The sequence below is a fragment of the Ochotona curzoniae genome, unplaced genomic scaffold (assembly GCF_017591425.1).
Source record: "Ochotona curzoniae isolate NIBS_2020 unplaced genomic scaffold, NIBS_Ocur_1.0 contig_2210, whole genome shotgun sequence".
NCBI classification, from domain to species: domain Eukaryota; kingdom Metazoa; phylum Chordata; class Mammalia; order Lagomorpha; family Ochotonidae; genus Ochotona; species Ochotona curzoniae.
The window spans coordinates 13,753,105-13,759,584 of record NW_024465369.1 but is presented as its reverse complement, the minus strand read 5'-3'; the positions used below and the strand labels follow the sequence as shown (position 1 = coordinate 13,759,584).

General features: G+C 45.5%; 1 pseudogene; it reads left to right on the top strand.

The window, feature by feature from the left end:
- Positions 1–4,849: 4,849 nt before the first annotated feature.
- LOC121150849 lies at positions 4,850–5,720 on the top strand (annotated as a pseudogene).
- Positions 5,721–6,480: the final 760 nt, after the last annotated feature.

The following is a 6,480-nucleotide window of genomic DNA, read 5'->3' as shown; positions in this document are numbered from 1 at the left end:
CACCTATTTACACGTTTGTAGTTATCTTGAGGCCTAGGACAATGCGTGTCTTGCTCTTCTTTATATTCTCCTTAGCATAGTGTCTGGTGTACATTTGTTTGATGTGTTTGTGAGTGTACATTGTATTAGCTTTGCATCTTTAACTGTCCAATAAGTTTCTGGCAATCAGAGGCAACTGCCTCTTTTAGTTAAAGGCCGATAGAATGTAAATATATCCTGGAAGGAGTACACATTGTTTAGACAGTTCTGCTAGGAAAACTTCTCACCTGAGTCAAATTGAGCAACTGAATCTTTTTTTTTTTTTTCATTTTACAACACAGTTCCATAGGCTCTGGAGTTCCCCCAACCCATCCACCCATATTGATTTCCTTCATATTGTTACAGCAGTACAGCTCATAACCAGTCATCATTCCATCATTGCAGGCATGGACCATGCAGGGAGTCCAGCATCTTATTGTCCAGATAAATTCAACAGTCTCATTGGGAGACCATCTTTGATCTGAAAGCAGAGCTGGCAGAATATCATCTCCTCCAATGAAAAGCCACATCACAACTTCAACAACAGGAAGAAACGTGGAAATCTAAAACATCATGAAGTCAATTGACATGGTACTGAGTGACCAATGTGTTAGAAAATCAAGTTCTTAACCACATCCTGTAACTATTTCATTGACATCTCAATTTTAGTTTATACATAACCAACTGCTATAAACCTTAAAATGGTTATAGGGTACTATTCAACTGCCTCGTGTCTTCTTTTATTCATAATTATATTTAGCAGCTTATATTGTTCAAGCATGAGTTTTACTGAACTTCATGAATTTTAGGATAGTCCAAGCAGGCTTATAACTCTAACAAGCCATATGTTAACGATTGAGGAGCAGAATAGTTGTAGGAGGGGTGTGCAGAGAAAGCTGCAATACCTTAGTGAGGAGTAACTGACCTTTGTGTCCTACCTCGTAAGGTATGTGGGAGTCCAAGCTGACGTTTTCCTGTCTGTTCTAAGCTTTCCTTACTGGTCTCTCTCTGTCTATCTGATCTAATTTGGGTGGCTCTGGCGTGACCCTGACGGTCATTGCAAGAGAGGGTGGGGAGCCAAAGTTGGAGCTAAGTAAGGACCAGAGAAGGAGTAGGGTCTGGGGGTGGCACTATAGACGATTCAAAGTTGGTAGTGTTTTCAGTGGAACTTTAGTGCCTCCTATTTCTAGGCCTTTTTGGGAAATCTTGGTGGTGTCCTGGCATCTGGTGCCTGATGAGGAAGGGTGTGTTGATTGTAGTAATTTTATTACAGTGACCTAGAGGTCATTGTCGTTGTAGCCATAGTGGATATTTCTAGCCAGAACCCCTTCTTAGGTGGTGAAATTCTGGCAACTGCAGAGAGCACATCACAGGGTGAGATGTGGGCAGTGCATGGGGGCTGTAGTGCAAATGGGTTGTACAGTAGATGCTAGGCTTCCTCAGTTCCTCTACACTAGCTACCTTCCTGTCTATGTCAGTTGCAAAAATGACCAAGAGGATTTCTTGACCTCCCCCAACCCATTTTAGTTAGAAGAGGATTACTCTTTGCAAGGATGACTGCAACTTGATTTTTGCAGAATTTTTGATCTGCTCTGTGTTGAGCAACTGCAGATAACTAAATGTATTTTCATGGCTTTTTGACATAAGGCAGCAGTGACTGGTTGGATCTTACTTGAAATATAATCCCCTGTTGTATTGAAATCATTTTAGTGGCTTCCCAGTGTGTCACTGTGGAATTTTCTATGTCTATCCCTAATTTTAAAAGTATAAGCATTGCTTGCATTACAGGATGCTATTACAGTCTCTATAGGCACTGAGTAAATTCCAAGTTTATGTTTTTATTCTTAAGTGGATAAGCTGTCTGCATCCCATAACAGGATTCTTAAATAGTAACTATGTAAGTTCACAGTGTTTTGTGACAGTCATGCAACCTACATGTCATTCTGAGAAAATGAGGCTTAGGTAATTATATAAGGCTATGAAAATGGAAATATTACCAACTACTTGTATTACACCTGGCCATGATAATATTTCTCTAGTTCGAAGGAGTAAATTCTTAGTGGAAGATGAGAAAATGGGAATACATTAATAAGAAATTTGAAGTCATTTAAACTTTTCCTCTGGTGGGTGGTTCCCCAATGTCTTTGTTAATTCTTCATCAGTCACGTGACATATTTTACACATGGTTTGCAGCCGTAGGATCATATCTCCTATAGACACTGGGCTCCTTTTCAAGCAACGAAGCTGACATTTTCAATTGTAAAAGATAATTTCTGAAAGAGAAGGGGAGGTTATAATTCAATCATCTTTTCACAGTTGGGTAAAAATTAATTTTAGCTGATGTTAGAAAAATAAAGATCTGTAACATTTCTTTTGTTTTGAATAAATGGAATATTGACTTTAGTAATGAGTCTTTAATCCTCTTATTGCGTTTTAACAAATGGAGGAATCTGAGAAATACTGAAAGCAAGGGTCAAGGAACAAGGAATTGTAACAAATCAAGGGTCATGACCTCTCATCCTGGGTCATTTATATGACACAATTTCTTCAGGAAAGGCTAATCTTAGAGACTGAACGTCTGTGTCTCCCTACAATTGTTATTTTGGAGTCCTAACCTTCAGAGTGTCGGCATTTGCAGATAGGGCCTTTGCAGAGGTCATCAGGGTTAAGTCAGGGGGGCATCGCCTTCCCTAAAGCAAGAGATACTAGAAGGCTTGCCAGCCGCCTCTCCACCATGTGGGGGCACGATGAGAAGGTGGCCGTGTGCAAGCTAAGAGAGTCCTCACACAAAACTGGCCATGCTGGCATGCTGATCTTGGACTTCCAGACTGTGGAGCTGTGAGAGGACACATTTCTATGGTTTACGTCAGGCAGTCTGTGCCGTTTTATTACGTCTACTGAGCAGATCAACAGGACAGTACTTTAAAAAAATTCCAAGGGTCCAGTGTGGTAGCCTAGTGGCTAAAGTCTCACCTTGCACACGCCAGAATCCCATATGGGCATCAGTTCTAATCCCGATGGCCCTGCTTCTCATCCAGTTCTCTGCCTGTGACCTGGGAAAATGGTAAAGGATGGCCCAAAGCCTTGGGACCCTGCACCTGCATAGGAGACCCGGAAGAAGCTCCTGGTTCCTGGCTTTGAATTGGCTCAGCTCCGTCCAATGTGGTTACTTGGGGAGTGAATCATCCGAGGGAAGATCTTCCTCTCTGTCTCTCCTCTCTGTATATCTTTCTCTCTCTTTTTTAAAGATTAATTTATTTTTATTACAAAGTCAGATATACAGACAGGGGGAGAAACAGAGAGGACATCTTCCCTCTGGTGATTCACTCCCCAAGTGACTGCAATAACCGGTGCTGTGCTGATCTGAAGCCAGGAGCCAGGAGCTTCTTCTGGGTCTCCCACGCAGGTGCAGGGTCCCTAGGCTTTGGACCATCCTCGACTGCTTCCCCAGGCCACAAGCAGGGAGCTGGATGGGAACTGGAGCCGCCGGGATTAGAACTGGCACCCATATGGGATCCTGGCGCGTTCAAGGTGAGGACTTTAGCCACTGGGCCACACTGCCGGGGCCTATATCTGACTTTCAAATATAAATAAATAAATCTTGGAAAAAAATCCCAGAAAATGAAATTAAAAGATGTTAATCACGCTGCAAAAAATTTAAAAAACAAACACAGCTTTCGCATAACAAACATTTCCCATGCACTTCTGAAGACACCTTGTACAACCAGAATAAAGAATGCTTTTGGTCAATTTGCTTGTTTTCCCAAGGATCTCGTGTTGCTGCAAGTATTGACGTTGCAATTAGAAGGTTAGAAGGAAGGCAGACATAGTTTTATCCTTCAAGTGCATGCTAGGTTTCTGTGACTTGTGAACTTCCATTGGTAGACAGGCATATTGCATGATTTATGGGCAAATTCTGTTCTTTTGCCTGCCCTAGAGATGGGTCTGCATGTGCAAACAAACATTAATTTGATTAAAAAATATTCATTACATCTTAAATTTTCTCTTTCAAGTGGAAATACGCTATTCACTCCTGAGTGTTCAGGACTAAATGAGGTGACTTCTAATTATCTTGGTCAAAGGAGTTAGTGGCAGAGGGTTTTGCAATTCCTGTTCTATAGGCATCAGTTCTATTCCATCAGTTTCCAGTGAGGTAAGACCTCTTGGGTAGGATAAAAGTAGGTGCAGCAATTTCAACTCAATCCAGAAATCTAGCGTTTTGAAAGGAACGAATATATCGACTGATTTTTATTGACGTTTTAAAGCTTAATTTGAATTGTAAAGTCAGATATACAGAGAGGAAGAGAGACAGACAGGAACATCTTCTGTCTGTTGATTCACTTCCCAAGTGGCTGCAACGGCCAGAGCTGAGCCGATCCGAAACCAGGAGCTAGGAACTGTTTCCAGATCTCCCACTCAAGTGTAGGGTTCCAAACCTTTGGGCTGTCCTTTACTGCTTTACCAGGCCACAAGCAGGGAGCTAGATGAGAAACGGAGCCACCAGAATATGAACCGATGTCCGTATGGGATCCTGGCGCATCCAAGGCAACGATTTTAGCCACTAGGCTACGGTGTTGGACCCCCTCTTAATTTCTTACTATTGTGGGGTGCGGGGCGGTCGTAACTGGGGTGGGGGGAGGTGGCAACATTGTTTCAAGCTGGAAAACTGACAGGACCGAACGATACCGGTGTTTCATCATGACCCCGGCCTGAGTGCTGGGTCGGGTTCACTGCCTCTTATCCGGCAAGAGCGCGGTCTGCTTTCTTCAGGGTTCCCAGGCGCCCTACGCCAGTTCCTCAGCCGGGGCTAACCTGGCTTGCTTAGCACGTCATGGGGAATTCTCAAAAGGTGGTAAGGACCAGAAAGGGCACATACAGTGTGGTGTCCAAAGCCAAGAACAAGCTGATGGGGGAAGTAGTGACGCTCAAGAAAATCTGGCTGGACTCTGAGACAAGGGTGAACCTAGCAGCACCTTCCGCAAGATTCCCCTGCTGAAGGAGCTTAACCATCCTAGCTAGACACCATCCACACCAAAAACAGACTGTTCCTCGTGTTTGAATTTGTGCATCAAGACCTCAAGGAATTTGTGGATGTCTCGGCTCTCACTGGCATTCCTCGTCCCCTCTTCTCATCAAGAGCTATGTGTTCCAGCTGCCGCAAGGCCTGGCTTTCTGCCATTCCCACCTGATCCTGCAACAAGACCTAAGCCGCAGAATCTCCTCATCAACGCAGAGAGGTCCATCACATTGGCTAATTTTGGACTAGCCAGAGCCTTTGGAGTGCCTGTTTGTACTTACATCCACGAGATGGTGACCCTTTGGTACCCAGCACCTGGAAACCTCCTGGGCTGCAAATACTACTATACCGCTATGAACCTTTGGAGCCTGGGCTGCATCTTCGCTGAAATGGTGACCCGCAGGGCCTTGTTCTCCAGTGACTCTGAGACCAGCTGTTCAGCATCTTTCGGATGCTGCGGACCCCAGATGAGGTGGTCTAGCTGTTATTCACTTCCATGCTTGATTACAGGCCGAGCTTCGGGCAGGATTTCGGCAAAGTGGCTCCTCTCCTGGATGTGGATGGATGGAGCCTATTATCACAAATGTTACACTAGGACCCCAACAAGCAGATTTCAGTCAAGGCAGCTCTGGCTCATCCCTTCCTCCAGGACGTGTGCAGGCCAGTGCCTCACCTCCGACTCTGAGACATCGTTGCCCAAGTTTTTACTCCTCCAAAGCCCGCAGTATCACCCTGTCCTCTGATATCAACTTGACCCAGCTGGGCCCTCCCTGGCTGTCTGGACTCCATTAGCCCTCCAATCTTGTTTGATAATCTTCATCTTCCACACTTGGACCGCCAACCGGGCAGAAAAGGGGTGAGGGGAGGAAGAGGTGAGAATAAAAGCAAGGTGCAGTATTACATGAACTTCGGCAATGCCCACCACTCTCTGCCCTCCTGGTAGTCATCCCTGGGAAAACGGATGGTGTAAGGAATTATTCGACTATCCCACCCTGGACCCGCCGTCTTTTCCTCTTCCTCACAGCTCACAAAATTCTCCAGTCGAGCCTACCACCAATCAGATGTAACCCGCATTTCACCTGAGAATCCCACCCCCAATCTTCCAGCCCCTTCCCCAGCTCCGCCCACTGACCAATCATCCTTAGGCAATCACCTGTGGCAGTCTCAGGCACCAATCCCCTGCGGCCTGCCCTCAGTCCCGCCCAGTCCCCGCCCCCACGCCTTGCAGGCTTCACCCGAGCGGCAAAAGGCCTTCAGGTGCGCTGGCTCTCCCTCTTTCCGGCTTCCCCTTTATCTCTTCCTCCCCTTCGCCCTTGCCGTCCCACCACCCTGTCCTGCTCCTGCCCGGCTGGAATAAACCTCCGAAGATACCTCGTTGCCTCTGGTGTTTTCAGCTCACGGTAAAGAACCAGGTTGTGGGAATTAGCTGTGCGTATTAATATCTT